General features: G+C 43.8%; 1 pseudogene; it reads left to right on the top strand.

Moving 5' to 3' along the window:
* Window positions 1–12798: 12798 nt before the first annotated feature.
* LOC118626796 lies at window positions 12799–13251 on the top strand (annotated as a pseudogene).
* The last annotated feature ends 4252 nt before the right edge of the window (window positions 13252–17503 follow it).

The following is a 17503-nucleotide window of genomic DNA, read 5'->3' as shown; positions in this document are numbered from 1 at the left end:
TGGACCCTGTAACCCAGGGCTTGGGTGCCAACGGCAGCTCCTCCGACGGAGCAGCCCGCGGGGCCTCCAGCCAGACCCTCTGAGCCAGGCCGCGGCACCCGCGGAGCCCCGGCGGCGCGCGTGGTGCGGCGGAGACCAAGGCTGCCATCTAGCGGGCGCGCGGCGCAGACGCCGAGGGTGTCCGGAGCCGGGCCAGGGCGGAGAGAGCTCCCGGGTCTGCGGCAGCTCGGCTGGGCCTTGGAGGCCAAGGACTAGCGTGCAAACTTCAGTACGAGCTGTGTAACCTTGGACAAGTTCCTGGCCCTGTTTGAAGCAAGCCCTTCCCGGTAAAACAGGGATGCTACGACTTCTTTCAGGGTCGTCGGGAAACTCGAGACCTGGGGAGTGGCTCGCCCTCCTTCCTCGAGGCCACCCGCAGCTCATACCCCACTCCTGAACAACCGAGTCATCAGCTAACCCGGTTCCCCCATAGACGGGAGAAGGAGGCGCTGCAAAAAGCCAGCAAAGCGGGAATCCGCACTGAACAGCAGGATCCTTTTCTAGGAATTGTAAATCCAGAATTGTAAATAAAATGCTAATGATTTATTCGTGCTCAAACTCCGGGGGCTGCGTCGCAGCTTTTGAAGACAATTCCAAGCCAGGCTTTCCAGGAAGGCGGGCCTCCCCGGCGCGCCTACCAGGGCTCCCCTGGGGGCTTATGGGCTGTGCTTCTGGGAGAGAGTTCTGAACTGTCCTTCGGAGACGTGGATGAGGTCAGAGGTCTTTTTCTTTCAATCCACAACTGAGTCAGACCCCTCAGCAATCACCCAGCACACATTCAATAAATATTTACCCATTACCAAGTACCTACTAATCCCTTAGCTGAATACTGGCCAAAGAGGTGGGGATTCACATCTGGTGGGAAAGGTTGACTTAATGAACAATCCAACAAATAAATACGTGCAGTTACAGTGAGTGCCTAAAAGAAAAATACCATATAAATTTTTAACTTCCCAGATGAATTCCATGAAAGTTCTGGGAGTCTCCTAGGGCCCTGGTGGGGTGGGAAGAGGTGATTCTACAATAAGCCTTGATTGTCCTAAATATTTTTGTTTTAATTCTCACCTGAGAATATTTTTCTATTTATCTTCAGATAGAGTGGGACAGAGAGAGATGGAGAGGGGGAGAGAGAGAGTGGGAAAGAGAGAGAGAAACATTGACGTGAGAGGGACACATCGACTGGTCGCCTCCTGCACGACCCCGGAGACGAACAGCAACCGAGGTACGTGCCCACGAGTCACTGGTCCACAGGCCAACGCTCTACCACTGAGCCAAACTGGCCAGTGCTGTCCTAAATATTTTAAGGTCTTTCTTAAAGGATGAGCTTTTAATATTTTTAAATTTAAAAATAATTCAGCCCTGACTGTGTGGCTCAATTGGTTGGAGTATCATCTGGTACCTAAAGTTTGCAGGTTAAACTCTTGGTCAGGACACACACCTAGGTTTGATCCCAGTGGGGGGTATGTAGGGACGGCAACCAATCGATGTTTCTCTCTTACATCAGTGTTCCTCTCTCTCTCTTCCTCTCTCTCTCTCAACATACCCTCAGGTGAGGATTTAAAAAGTAATAATAATAATTCAAACAATGCGCATGTGCATCTCCAGTTATCATGGTAGCTGTCCTGATGCCTGGCCTGGCTGGGTAAGGTGAAGCTCACTGAGCACCAGCAGGTAGAGAAGACAGAGAGCCCATCAGACTGCTGTCCAGCCAGTCTAACCTACAGAAGCAGCAGAGATGGGCTCACTTTCAGCTTCCTCTCCCAACTAAGCAGGACGCTCACAGACCCTGGCTCAGAGCCACCTGGAGAAGCTTCCGTGGCCCCCAACCCTACACCTCGGAGCAGGAGAACTGAAACAGCCCCACCCAGCTCTCCAGTAGCTTCCTGCAAAAGCATATTGCAGGCTTTGTTTGTTTTTAATAAGAGCTTCTCTTCCCACACTCCCTTTTATGTAATTTCTTGAGAAATGGTGAGTCTTTGGTTAACACTGACCTTTCTAAGGTCCTTTTGAATATAAGATACAAATATACTAAGGATGATCAAGAGTCTTGCTTCTATAACTAAGCTGACTTTTTTTTTTTTGCATCTGGGGCCTCCACCAGCCCACCAAGGAAATAGTTCCTCAGTCACTGGTCACTGAAGACCCTTTTGTTGAGGAAAGTCAGGCTTCCTGTGAAGGGCTGTACTGAATGACCTTTATTATCTCCTGCTATGGACTGCCTCTGTACTGGGCCTTGGAGATGTAAGACAGATAAAATAGCTCCTGCCCCAGGGGGCATACAGACTAGATCAGGTGCCTCATTGGCAAAGCAAGGAACTCTGGGATTTTCCCCCCTGCCCAGTGGCATGGAGATCTGGACCCCAGCACAATCCTATTCACCTTAAGTTACTGTATGTTTTGAGGGAGTTTATGAAACAATCAGGTCCCTAAAACTAAATAAAAAGAAGTTGGTGTTTGGTCAGGGCAGCCAGAACCAAAGTTCAAAAATCAACCTTTTTGAGGTACCTTTGTTCCAATACCCACTTCTGAGTGTGAACTATATATAATGGATCACACTTTATTTTACAGGGCAGGGTTCAGTGTGTTTCTTTAAGATAATTTTCATGTAAAATATACTAGCAGTGAAAATGAATTAAATTCAGCTACAGGTAACAACATAGATGGCTCTCACAATAAAAGAAAGAAGACACCAAAGAGCACATGTATACAGGATGGATCCATTTACACAGAGTTTAAAACAGGCAGCAATAAGCTATTTTTGTGGAAAATTTATGAAGAAAGGCAAGGAAAGGGCCATCACAAAAGTGAAGATAGGGATTACTTCTAGGAGGGGGAATTTGAGATAAGAGGGGCATGAAGTGGGCTTTGGGGATAACTGGAAATACTTTATTTCTTGACCTGAGTGGTGGTTGTATAGGTAGGTATTGACTTTATTGTTTATTTATCAAATTGTATCTATGTTTTATGCACTTTTTAAAAATGTGATAGCATACAATAAAAAACATGTTCAGGAAAAAAAGGAATATGTAGCCTATTTTCCAAATGTATTATGATTTTTTTGAAACTGAATGCTTCAGCTTGGGTGTCTCTGCCCTGCCTAAATTCTCTACAACTGCTTGTATCAGCCCTTTGATTTTTCTCATGTGGCTCAACGGAGTCTGATCCTAACTCAACTTTATAGATACAGAGAAGGCAAAGAGCTTGGCCCAGGAAACCTAAATTCCAGTTCTGCAGCATTACTAATTCACTGGATGACCTTGGGCAAGGTCCTTCCCTCTCTGGGCCTAGGTTTCCTCTACTGCACAAGGAGGGGGAGTTAGAGGAGATGATCTTCCAGCCTGCAGGTATGTGAAAGGTGTCTCTATGTCAGGTGAGGTTTTCTCTATTCTAGAAAGCCCCCTCCATCTCCCACAGCACCCACCCCAGGAGCCCAGCAAATCCTGCAGTGATGTCGCACTGCAGAGGATGTGAACATCCCCAAAGCAAAGCCATCAAACACCCACGGTGGCTGTCTGCAACTGCCACAAAGGCTGTTCCTGGGGGGTGGTCACCCTGACTCTCCCCACCTGCCAGAATCCGCACAGAGAGAATCACAGCTCCATCCGTTCTCAGATTCCTCCCCTCCGCTGAGGCGAGAGCTGTCTTTGGGCCTGATGTCCCTCGGGGACGTGAACATCGCTAAAATCCCATTGATTAATCGGGTCCCACCCTTGGATCAATGGCTGGCATTAGGCGAGCTTAGCACAGTTTTATTAGTCTGGCTGCCCTCTTGCAGATGTTATAGATGAAGAAATAAAATGAGGAGGAGAGGGAAAAAGGACAAAATCATTAGTCTGAAAGGAGCAAAAGAGCATCTTCTCTGTTTTGTATTCAGATTTAGAGCTGTGCTGGGAGCACACACAACAATCCATTTGTACAGTTTCCAGAAGTTCGGCTCAGCCTCCTGATTTCCCATCTTGCCTGATATCTCAGCTCCCAGGAGCATTTGGTTGGTAGCAACTGCCAGCCCAGCCTCTGGAACCATTTTCCAGGACCCAGGAAAACACCTGAGGTCCCATTCATTTGTTCATCCATTTCTCACGAGAGCTTTTGGGCGATCTAAGGAAACAGGCCTAACTATTCTCCAGATAACCCATCTTGAAAGTGCCATATTTGCTCTGAAGGGACTGGTCCTTCCACAGGACTTGAAGAGAGAAGCCTGCGTTGCACAGTCCCCACCTTGCCAAAGCTTTGGTTCCAGCAGAGGAAACCTGTGGCCTCTACTCGCTGAAGCTCTCCAGAGAGGAGCTTTGAATTAAGACCAGAAATGCTTTTAAAAGACTTCGGTCCGCGGCCTTCTAATGATGACCTCTTCCTTAATTTTGTGATGGCTTCATCTGCCTCCTTCCATCACCTAGGTAGCTATAAAAAGCTAAACACCTCCTACTAACCCCATTAGGATGAAAGCAGAGGATTTTATTATTCATTTTTAATAGGAAGAAGCTCAAACTCCCCCAGGAAGTGTAAAAGGTAGGGTTTTGATGTATCTGGTATGGAGAGGTTGCAACAAAGCAGACCCCCCGAGAATGGGCAAGTCTTGTCTAAGGACAAACGGAAATGATCAGGGTGACAAGATCATGCGGGAAAGCGAATGATCTCAGGCAGCCTGCGCCGACTCAGGGAGCCCGAGCCCTGCGGCGCAGACCGCCTGCAGAACCAGCCGGGGAATCCAGGAAAAACCCGAATCCCCTAGAACACTGTCTCCTGATAATTGTCTGTTAAACATTTGCAACTCGCACACAAAGGTAACTAAACGGAATGGCTCCCTCCAGGACTGCGCGGTTCACAACAGTAATAAAGCCCCTGCCACAGACAGCGGCATTATCCAAACGCCGTCAACATCAATATCCGTATCAAATGCCATCTGGCAAAGGAGCCTGCAAACCTAAACCCCTCTGCTCTGGTGCGTCACAGCCTGATGGGGAGAGGGCGGCCACAGCCCACCCGCTCGCCTGATGCTTAGGGCAGGGGAGGCCAGGCCAGCAGGCTGGGCCCAGGAGGGTACCAAGGTGCACAGAGAAAGAAGGGCAGGCAGGGCGAAAAACACCCACTAATTTATTCACTGTCATTGACTTTTCTTCAAGTCTTAATTATAAAGATGCAACCAACTGCTCCTTCACGTTGTCATAATAGGAAACTGATTGAGTATTTATATAAACCTCAAAGGAATCATTGTTTTGAAGAGAAACAGAACTTAACCTCCTGCCAGTCCTCCGGGTTGCCTTGCAGACAGCATCACACACACAGAACCCTATACTTAAGTTGAAAGAGCTTTCTGTGGGGAGTAATTACGTGACCCCAGAACACAGTTCTTCCTGGAGAGAGAGGCTGGGTGCTGGGGGCACAGCTCAGCTCCTCCTCTGGGCTGGATCCTGCCTCCCCCGCCACTGCATCGGTGTCACCCGGGGAGCCTCCTAAGCACTGGAGGTCAACCGGCCATGAGGCTCAGCGTCTCTGAGCCCCGGCATGTGAAAGGAAGGAGGCAGGCAGGAGCCTTCAGGCCTGGGCGTGACAAAATGATGCTGGGCACAGGCGGCAAGAAATACAAGAGCAGGCTTCAAGGACATCAGAACACACCATGCCGAGGCTCATCTTTCCCTATCCATTTTAACTATTATGATCATAAGTATCAATAAATGAATACCTTCTGCGAGATTTGGATGAAGTAGTAGTGGCGATGGTGATGATGATGACAAGGACGACCATTTATTGAGTTTAATATGTGCTAAGTGCAAGGCCGAGTGCTGCACATCTAATCTCATTTAAATCTCACCACAACCATGTGAGGTTAAAAAGTACTTGTCTCCATTTCATATAAGATGAAACAGAGGTTCAGAAACATTGGGTGAGCTACCTAAGCTTACCCAAACTAAGTGAACTAGTAAGCGGGAGAGCTGGATGTTGAGCCCAACTCTCCCCAACTGAGTGTCTAAGCTTTTACTATCCTGTCCTGCAACCAATAGCATGTTTTAAGCTCTGATATACTGAGCACGGGATTTTTAGTTAGAAGGCCAGGGTTCTAGTTCTGGCTCCACGGCTTCAGGGCCGTGTGACTTTGGGTGGTCACTCTGCCTCTCCGGAGCTCAGTGTTTCTCCTGTTACACGGAGCGGTGGCGACGCTCTTCCTAATGGGTGGAGCACTGCACGGGTGAGAAGAGCAACCACAGGAGCGCTGCTATTAGGAACGGCAGTGACCAGCAGTAAACAGCTGGGAAGCAGCAGCACCGCTGCAGAGGAGCAGCTTTAGGGAAGCTCGAGGGGAAAAGGCTCTGTTTTAGCCCAGGGTCTGGGGCAGCCAAAAAGCAGAATTTCCAGCCACTGTGGGCTCTCGAGAGAGCAACCGGGGCCAGAGAGAAGCTGCTTAGGCTACAGACTAAAGACAGGCCTTTGATCCCACACAAACCTACTCAGGGACAATCATACTCCCAGAACCAGGGACCTTGACAATGGTGACAGGAACATCATTACCCTCAGCAGCAGCTGCAGCGTCTTTCATACTGAGGTGTGACTGGCTGGTAAGAACTGCTCTGACTCGTCCTGTCTCGATGAGAGTGAAGAAGATGTTGTAAGGCGGGAAGCCATTCTCTGCCCCCACTTTAAATCCTTTCGGGAAAGATACAGGATTCAATAAGTTTTAAAAAAAAGAGCTTTCCAGCATTGGAAACATCCACACAATCCACACACAAGCCATCAGGGATGAATTTCTATTTGAGAGAGAGGTCTTCAGCCCTAGGATTTCAGTCCTATAACAGCCCTTTCTAATCATCCAGCACAAAGCCTTTTCATAGGAGACAGGGACAGAATGGAGAGGGGACACAACTATTTTCTAGGAGAATCTTAAGTCTTTGACCCCAAAGCGGAATACTGTTCACACTCTATGTGTCTCCTGTGATAAAGTCCAATCGTCCCACACCCCTCTCATTCCCTGCATGCCTCTTGGGGATGGTGTGGTAGACACTTGCCAAGGGCTAGAATGGGGTAAGTTTGGAGGCCAGGACAGAGCTGGGGTCTCTGGCCTGGGAAAGCAGAAGACTACAGTGCTAGCGGGAGCAAAATCAGAATGCAGCTCAGTCCAGAGCGAGGAGACAAGGTCCAGCAAGGCAGGTCAGGATCTAGTGGGAAATCTGCGTAATTACATCAAATGTCAGCCAGCATTTAGAGCTCGCCTTACGGCCCGTGAGGACATGACTCATGGCTTGGTCAGCCCAGTTCAGAAAAGACGGGGGTAGGATGGGTGCTTGGAGTGAGTAGGAACAGCTCCTGGCATCAAGTACCCAGATGCCCACACCCTTCCCTCGACGGCCTGCAGTACCCTCTGAAAACCTTGGGCACATTTTCTCTGACTCCAACCTACTAATATCACAACCCTGGCACAGGGAACTTTTTCTACTTCTCCCTAATGCATTCAGGCAGAAGAGTCATTAATACTTCACAAGGAATGAAAAATCAAAGGAGGAAGACAATTTTTTACTGTATTTTTTAAACATTTGGGTAAGAAAAGTCAGATGTCAAAAAAAAAAAATCCCCATTTACATCTTTTAAAATACGAGCAATTAATATTTTCCATGGAGGTTCACGCTCCCTCTCTTCATTCTGTTTGCAGGGTATTGTTAAGCCATGCTTTGTAATTTGTTGCCTGTTTAAATATTCAGTCTGTATTTCATTTGGGCTACACATTTAATTCAGCCAACATGTTCATTTTAAGATCAATACTGTCATAACTATGTTGAAAAATTAAATTATTGTAACTTTATTTACATTTCTTAAAAGTACTGTGAAAATTATTCTTAACCAGGACCTAATCAATGTTAGAGTCTAAAAATATGCCACTCTGCATGAAGCTATAAAAAGATTAATGTACATTTTTTTACAAGAAATTAGTAGCTTAATGAAGTGGATAAAAACGCTGTCACAATTTTTATTGGATCTAAATTGCATAGTAGTGGAGGTACAGTAAGTGCCTTCTACATAATGACATAATGAGTCATGACTGGTGCTGGAAGGCTAATTTGCCCTTAACTGACACAAAACCAGGGAATTAACATCCCAGTCGCTCTACGCCAATAGCAGATGCATTATTTCATTGCACAGCAGGGTTTTTAACTAAACTCTTAACTGTAGAAATATTGATCTATTCTTCTGTGAAATGATGAAATTGGAATTTTTTAAAAGGACGTCTTAAATTATGGCTGCGGCAGTGACATTTGCTTTCACAGTACCATGCCTGCCGACAGAGCAGATGCGAGAGAAGTTTGGTGAGGCTTGTACCTGTGTTTTAGAGCCTTTAGTCAGAGGAGGAAGGGAGAATTTCATAGGAGAGCAAATGCTGGCATTTGAGAAAATGACAGACTGTCTATAGGTGCTCCAGTTCTGGAGTGAACACTCTTGAACATGTCTTAGCCCATAAATTGGTTTACTTTGAAGATTATTTAGGACTTGCAAGTTGTTTTGAGTAGAACATCACCAAAACAGTGATATTCATCTTAAGTCTGAAATAAAAATTTAGTGGTAAATGGTAGAATCGGTAGAAGGAGCTAGAGTCCCTAACTAGAGACAAGGATCAAATCAGAGACACTGTACCACCTGGTTTCAATCTTGTCATTCACTCATTCATTCACTCATTCATCCTGTATTCATTAAACACCTACCAAGCGCCAGAGATAGAGAAATACAGTAACTACCCTGTGGTGGCTAACTCTTGCTTCTGTCAAATAGTGCAATGCAACATATTTCTTTATTTAACCAAGTGAATCAAAATTCACTTTGCTTTGAAATTTTTACAATAAACCTGGTATTAACTGCAGATACTTAGAGCTAGCACCACCCAGGAATTTAGAAGGAAAAAGAATGGTGTACTAACTAACAAATAAACATCTGACACCTCCTGTGTGTTTCTGACACATCAAAGAACAAAACAAAGGAGTGGCAAATCAGAATTCTTTGCACTTGAGGAGCAGGGAGACCAAACCTGTTTAAGTCAATGCAATAAGCCTACAGTATGTCACATGACCTAGGCCTGGGCAAACAACTAGATGTGGTTGGATCCAGCCTACAGCCCAGTGGTTCTCAACAACAGTGACATTAAGTCCCATGGGGACAGCCTTATCATTGGTTTGGAATGGACCTGGTATCACTATTATTTAAAGTCGCCCCAAGTGGTTCTAGGACGCAGCTAGGGTTGAGAACCACTGCTATAAAGACAGACACCATAACAACAGCAACTGCACAGGCCAAGCTCAGAGAGCTAGAGGACCTGATGGTCAGGCTCCAACCAGGAGCTGAAAGGAAGGGCCAGGGGAGGATGCCTAAGAGAAGGGCAATTTGACACGATAGAAACTGCAGACAAGACGTGTGGTCCCCCACTCTGAGTCTAGGGCTCTATCGCATGTTAAAAATCAATAAACGTCTCCTCCTCATCGTCCCTTCACATTTTATAGGATTCTTTAAAATACATATATGTATATTGTTCATTATTTTTAAAAGGATACATATTCATTGTGAAAAAATTGGAAATCGCTGTCACAGAGGTATAAAAAAGAGATTTTTCAAATATTTTAAAGAGATAGAAGAATCAATCAGTTCTAAAACATCCTAAAATTGATTGTGAAAGCATGTGTGAAAAGTCCTGTTCTTGAACTCTCATCAACATGGAGTATCATCCTTTAGGGAGGAAATGCCTATTTAATAGAGAAATGGAAGACCGTTGTTATTTTAATATGCATTTTCCTATTACTTATGAGGTTTTATGGTTCTTCGTGTATCTAGCCTTTTCTACTTTGCATGTCAGTGTCCTATACTGATATTTTGTCCTAATTTTATTTTGGAGTGTGTTTCTCACTGATTTGTAAAATTGTACTAAGAATATTAACATTTTCTATTACACATTAGCAAACATTTTTCCTAAGAGTTTCTCCTGTTTTGTGTATAGTACATTTTGACATAAAGTTTTGCATTCTTAGGTTTTAAAAAAGTCAATAAACAGGACTCCTTTTTAATTGCCCCTCCTGTCTTCGTACCTCTCCTCCCTAACCTCTTTGCATGTTGACGCCCCTGCGTCAACATCAAGAAGGGAAAGGCAGGAGCAGAGAAGGCTTGTTAGAGGAGGGAGCACCGAGGGATTTGAAAGATGAGGACACTTCTGCCCTACGGAGAACAGGAAGCTGGCAGGCAGATGGTAAACCATGATCTAGGCTCACTTTCATTTCTAAGACTATTGACCTAAGGTGCTGTTTGACCACAAGACGAGTACATTTTATATTTATGATTTCACTCACCCAGACTATTTTACTTGCTCATTGACACTTGTACCATATGTTAATGTGTTGGTTTCAAGAAAAGCTCTCCTTTTATAGTTTTTACATATATAAAGGGGAAGTTTGGAAACCCCATGGAAAAAAATGTGAAATCCAGAACATTCAGCCAAATCAAGTTTTTCATTTCTGTTCTAAATATGCTTCCTGAGTGGTTTGTGTTCAGATTCAAAACTGGTTCTTCACCTTTCTTAGTGTAGACCCCTTGAAGAATACAAAGAAAAGCCAGATTCCCTCTGTCCACTTGGTACATGTAATTTTGCACACAAATTCAGGAGTTCTCAGAACCCCTCTAGCCCATCCATTGATTCCTAGGGTCATACAGTGATCTCTTTGCATTAGAAATTTGCCCTGAAGAGTATCCAGCATACCCCAGTTCAAATTCTGGAGTCTTATCATCTCCTTGGCATGAAGGGAATTTTAGAGGCTGGGCCTGAAAGTGGTGTACATCACTTCCACTCACATTCTATTAGCCAGAACTCAACCACATAACCATCGCTAATTGCAAAGGAGGCTGAAAATGTTATCCCTGTGCCCAAGAAGAGGAAACTTGTTTGGTGAACAAGTACCTTGCCTCTGCCACAATGGGTGTCTGCAGCTACTCTTGAAGAATTCTGGGACAAGCTGTTCAGAGTCCCCATGTAGCTATTATCCTTCCTCCTTATGTAGACTTGGTTTCCAAGGAGCTCTGCTACCACCAAGAAGGCAGATCGCTGCTCTGGCATCAGACACATGGTACTTCAAGCCCAAGTTCTTGCAAGTTCCTTAGTCTCTCTGTGTCTCAGTTTTCTCATCTGTAAAATGGGCCACAAAATAGCTCCAACCTCATGACATTGGGTGGATTATATAAGAAAGCACAAGCAAAGCTCTTAGCATAATGGCTGGCAAGTTGTAAGCACTCAAATATCATAATACTAATGATACTAATAATTGCTATAACAAAAATAATACTATTATATTATAGATTCATCCAGATTTTGAAAATAAAGAGAATCTAAGAGACAAGCCGAGGCTCCTGTAAGAATTGAGATAAAACGTGGTAAGGGTTCAACCTGGATGGGGTAAAATAAAAAAGAATACCAGTTAAACAAACACTTCTATAACCATTATCTTGAAAATAAGTAAAAAATAAAATACTTTAGGGTTTTAATAATCCATTGGGAGAGGAGAGTCAGAAATATAAAGTAGCCCAGATCTCCAGTTTGGAGGTCTTGCAAAGTCACCAATACCACCAGGCAAAATCAAGGTCTCTTATTTGTTCTCATTCTGCAGGTCTCTGCTGCATTTCACATGTCACAGAATACCTGGTATTCTTCTCTGCAAGTATCATTCTGACTTCTTTCCCAGCTATCCTCCTTCCATTGCCTGACCATGGCCTTCCCAAAGTTCTGCCCCATCCTTGAAGTGTGCTAGCTCATCTTCAGCTTGGCCTTCTTCCCCTCCATCCAGCCTCATCACTCTAGCTGTCCAAAGAGCGTTTCTACTGAGATCCAGTGACCCCGACACCTAAATGAATTCCTTTTTGCCAAATAGCTTGCCTTTCTCAATTATCCCATTTCTATCAATAGACTGCCACAGGGGCCATGTAGTAAGAAAACAAAGCCCAAAGAGCCTTCGGTCTTAGACATCTAACCAGGAAGAGCTACCGTGCGGCAAAAAGGCATCCTCCAAGCATGGAAATGGCAAATAGCTCTAAGTCCAAAGTCAAGATAGGTGTTAGGGAAATGGTCGGTAGAGCTATAAGCCGACTTCTCATTTCATCTCCCAAAGCTGTAAAACCAATGCCTTTTCTGGGACAAAGCCCCAGTACAGTGTTCTAGCACTACTTTGTAGAATAAGATAGGTCCAGTTTGCTCAAATAAATTAACATTCCCTTCTCAACTGACTCATAATCTGGAATACAAAGTTTGCATGCCTATTGGAAGAGATCAGAGAGAGGATATGGAAATAAAAGGAGTATTTACAATTTACCAAAATGTGTGTACCAGCACCTCTCTTTAAAAAAAATAAATTGTACCAGTGGCCTAATGAATAAGGCATTGGCCTCGAGCTTCTGTCTGTTCTGGTTATATTACATTAAATCAAATTAATCTTCTAATATTTGATTACTTTAGCTCAAAAGATGCTTTTAAAGTGTAAGGATCTTGCCCTGGCTGGGTGGCTCAGTTGGTTGAAGCATTATCCCATACCCTGAAACGTTTCGGGTTCAGTGCCTGGTCAGAGCACATACCTAGATTACAGGTTCAATCCCTGGTCAGAGTATGGGAAACTGATCAAGGTTTCTCTCTCTCTCCCTCCCTTCCCTTCTCTAAAATCAATAAATATATCCTCAGGTAAGGATTAGAAAAAAGTATTGAAGTTTAAGGATCTTCTCTTTTCCTCCCTGGCTCCTAGAAGATCAGCTGCCATCATGAATGACACAGAAATTATGCAGACCGGGAAGTTCATGACCAACAGACATCTTTAGTGGAAACAAATGGTCATTGATGTCCTTCACCCTGGGAAGGCAACCGTACCCAAGAGAAATGCAGGGAAAACTAGTCAAAATGTGTGAGACCACACCAGATGTCATCTTTGTGTTTGGATTCAGAACCAATTTTGGTGGTGGCAAGACAACCGGCTTTGGCATGATTTATGATTCCTTGGATCACACAAAGGAAAATGAACCCAAAAGTAGACTTGCAAGACATGGACGATGTGGGAAGACCTCGAGAAAACAGAAAAGGAACGTGAGAACAGAATGAAGATAGTCAGGGGGACTGCAAAGGCCAACGCTGTGCTGGCGAAAATGAGCTGGGGATTGGACAACAGGAGTAAAGATTTATCTGTGGTGACTGCAGATATTTCACAAGAGGATTTGTAAACTAAGAACTTTTATGTGAAAATAATAGTTACTGTAAGGATCTTAGAGTAGAAAGGGCAACACTTTCAGGGCATCACATAACAGGCACTTTGAAGTTAGGGGGATGGGACACCTATTAGCTTCCTTCCACTCAACTCGTCATTGTAACTGTCCTTTTGCAACTTTCTCAATTATATTTTAAACAGTTCTAAAGATGCACTGAGGTATCGAGTTCTTTTTACATCAAAATTTGTCTTCGCAGAACAAGGTCACAGCTGGAGAGTGTGGAGAGATGATATGGCTCTAGAAGAAAGAAAAACAAGTGTCTATGGAAGGATAATGGGCAGCAGCCTTTTCTTTTCCTTTTTTTAATCCTCACCTGAGGATATTTTTCCCATTGATTTTTTTTTTATTTTTTTTAGAGAGAGAGTGGAAGGGACGGAGGAACGGAAGGAGGGAAAGAAAGGGGAAAAAGAGACAGAGAGAGAGAGAGAGAGAGAGAGAGAGATGGACTGGTTGCCTCCAGCATGTGACCAGACTGGGGCAGGGGGATCATACCTGCAACCCTTCGGTCCATGGGCCGACACAACCACTGAGCAACACTGGCCAGGGCAGCTTTTCCCTTTGCAATATTTTAACTCAAGTGTGAAATGATTACAACAATCCTTATCTGAGGCAAAGGAAAGTGATGAAAGCAGATATTTTTATTCAAATATGTGGCATTTCTTTCCTTGGGAGCACTTAAGAGCACATACATATACAACAGATGGCACAGGGAGCAAGTAGTTCACCAGCTAGAGGAATTTGGATAGTATAGTCTTCTTAAGGCCCTTTGTAACCCATAATCTATGAAGCAAATGTTATGACCTTCATTCTATCCAATTCTGTTAAAAAGCTGTTAACAGATACAAAAAGGGAAAATTGCAAACTGCTCCGGTTCCAATAAAATGTCTCATATCAGCCCTGAATATTATTTCAGGGGAAATAACGTCAGCAATTCTTTGGATCTCTAAGTTAGGTGTACACTTGGGTGATACAGGCAATTTAAACTTTTAGAACAGAGCCAACATGTGGGAGCCAGAAAGCTAGAAGCCATATTTTAATGATACAACACTGCCACCTAGAGGCCAAACACTAAGGAATTGGACACTACAGCCAGAATCAGCCCTGCCTTCACATCAAAACTGCAATTAGAGACAATTTAAAAGAGCATGGGTTTTCTTCAACACATGACACTGAGGAAATGCTAGAGTAGCAAAATAATATGGTTCTCACACCACTACCTACAAGGACAGGTCCTGAGTACAGAACAGACCCCTCCCCCCCACACACACACACAATGGCAAGGTTTGGGGAGAGTGGAGCAGAGATAGAAAAAGGGAGTGGTCAGAGCCTTTGTGAAGGATGTGGCATTTAGGCCGAGTTTAGTAGAATAGAATTTCTACAGGCCAAGGGAAGCAGATGCCAGGTTCAAGGAACCTGTGCTACTAAGCTCAACTGTGGAAATATACAAGCTTTACTCTATCTCACAACCAGTTTGCTGACAGTTGTGTTAAGACACTTGGAAATGGAATAAAAATCATACTTCTGATCCCACTGAAAACATTTCAGTAAAGCATCCTTCAGTATACTTGTATGCTGCTTGAATAGGCATTTATAAAGAGTCAAATAAATTTAGGAACACAGGATATAAACCACAGTAGACTCCTCTATGGCAGGTTTTCTCAAATGCTGCAGAACCTTTAATATTTGACTGTACATAGTAAATCTCCAAGAAGAGACTACAGAATTCTGTTTCCAAATTTTTTTATTTTTATTTTTTTATCCTCACCCAAGGACATTCTTCCATTTTTTTGTACAGATAGAGTGGGAGGGAGAGAGAGGAAAAGAGAGAGAGAGAGAAACATCGACGTGAAAGGGACACATCGAGTGGCTGCCACCCTCACGACCAACCAGGGCTGGGGACAAACTGCAACCGAGGTACGTGCCCTTAGCGGGAACCGAACCCGGGTCTCTCTAGACCGCAGGCCGACACTCTAACCGCTGAGCCAAACCGGCCAGGGCTGTTTCCAAAATTTAACTGTCAAATTTTTCTGTAAAACGTCCCATGAGCAAACCCCCCTCTCCCTACTTGGGAAGCAAAGTTAAGTGGCAGTTTAAGGATGAAGGCTGTAGAATCAAACTGCATAGATTTCAATTCTAACTCCACCACTCACAACTGAGCCTCTGTTGGGCTGTTTCCCAATCTGCAAAATAGGAACATATACCTACCTCACAAGGTATTGTGAAGATTACATAGGTAATACACATAAACCACCTAAAATCATTGGTCCCTCCTTAGGCTCGCTATGTCCAGTTGCCCAACTCTATAAGGAGCAACCCAAGGAAGATACTATTAACAGAAATGTACTCCAGCTATGGACAACTGCTTGCTACCTACATTCTAGTACAGGAACTGTAAAGACTATGTTCCTTTGGGGTCTTCAGGGGGGAAACGGAGAGTGTTTAAAGGTGCTTTACTAGCTTAAATGGAAAATAGTAATGATATCCACTAACCTCTTTTGGATATAATTGGAAGAGCTTTCAATATTAGCAAAACAAAAGAGGACAAATAGAAAACCCTAACAGTCTACAAATCACACACACTGTTTCCCCAACTACAAAGTTGTAAGTATCTTTAAAATCACTTGTTTCTCTGTATAGGCACAGAACCAAAAATTTAGAAGGTAAATTAGCACAAATCATGAATGCCTTCCTTGAATATCCTATACTGGGGCATATATATATATAATGTGTGTGTGTATGCATTTGTATGCATGTCTACATGAATGTGTGTGAACAGGAGAGGTTGTGGTGTGTAACAGCTGAAACCCCTTACTGCAAAAGATTTTAAAGGTTTTATTTCACCATCTGTCTCAGCTCTCTCTGGTCACCATAAACATCGATACAGATGCAAAACGTATCAGGCAAATCCTTTTTAAAAAAATTTTTTTTTTCTTTATTGATTTGAGAGAGGAAGGGAGAGGGAGAGATAGAAACATCGCTGAGATAGAATATCAACTGGCCGCTTCCCGCATGCCCCCCTGGGCATCTGGCCCACAACCTAGGCATGTGCCCTGACCAGGAATCAAACCAGCGACCTCTTGGTACATGGGTCGACACTCAACCACTGAGCCACACCGGCCAGGTGGCAAATCTTTAATAGTTCAATATGATCCTTCCATTTCCCTTTTCCTGAGTTGTCCTCTTTCCTCTTCACTTTATTTCTACTTCACCATTTTTCACTTTTTCTCCTTAATCACTCTCTGAATTTATAATTTTCCATAGTAGTAGGGAAGAAACATTTCTTGGGCACCTATGTGCCATGTTACACTCATCTAGAGGCATTAGTTCCATTTAACCAATGGGAGCCTGAAGCTAAAGGTCAAGACCAGCAGCACTGGGCTGCCACACCTGGCCACCAACTAGATCTGTAACAAGGTTGGCCAACCTTGATTTACCCAAGTCAGTGCAGTTTACAACCCTGCGCAAGTATCACTTTCAGCAGTACGCTGATCTGGAACTTCAGTTATTTGATCACATCATCTATAACCCTAGACAAGGCTGTTTAATCCCCTGGACTCAGTTCCCATTTGATAAATGACACAGAATATGATAGTATTTTGGATTTTTTCAATCTGTTTCTGATTTAAGATTTTAAAATTGATTTTGAGAGATGGAGAGTAAGAGAAACATTGATGTAAGAGCATAACATTGATCGGCTGCCTCCTTCACGCTCCCCACTAAGGATCTAGCCCGCAACCCAGGCAGGTGCCCTGACCAGGAATCAAACCAGCAACCTTTCAGTGCATCGGCCAGTGTCCAACCAACTGAGCTACACCGGCCAGGGCTGTTTTTGTTATTTCTATTTCAGAGTTTTAAAACTGAACTTCTAAAGTTGCCCAATCATTAAAGATCTTTCAACCACCCTCCCTTCCATAAGTTAATGTATACTTTTTACTCCAATTAGTTCAGACCAACCTAACTAAATAAGCATCTATATAAACAAACATTGATTTTACTGACATTTAAGGGTCAATAATGAGTATCTCAGGAACTGAAAGAAATGAATCACAAGATGGAATTGGTATACATTTTTTATATGGTGTTCTACTTAATTCATCTCCTTCCTAGCTTAGATATAATACATCAATTATGCCAGGCCCCAGATATTCCCAACCATGAGTGAGTTCTGTTAGCATGAAACACAACCAAAAAACCATTTTCACCTGGG

Source organism: Molossus molossus, unplaced genomic scaffold (genome assembly GCF_014108415.1).
Source record: "Molossus molossus isolate mMolMol1 unplaced genomic scaffold, mMolMol1.p scaffold_m16_p_12, whole genome shotgun sequence".
Taxonomy (NCBI): Eukaryota; Metazoa; Chordata; class Mammalia; order Chiroptera; family Molossidae; genus Molossus; species Molossus molossus.
Note: the sequence above shows the minus strand (reverse complement) of the source record. Positions and strands in the feature narration are given on the sequence as shown.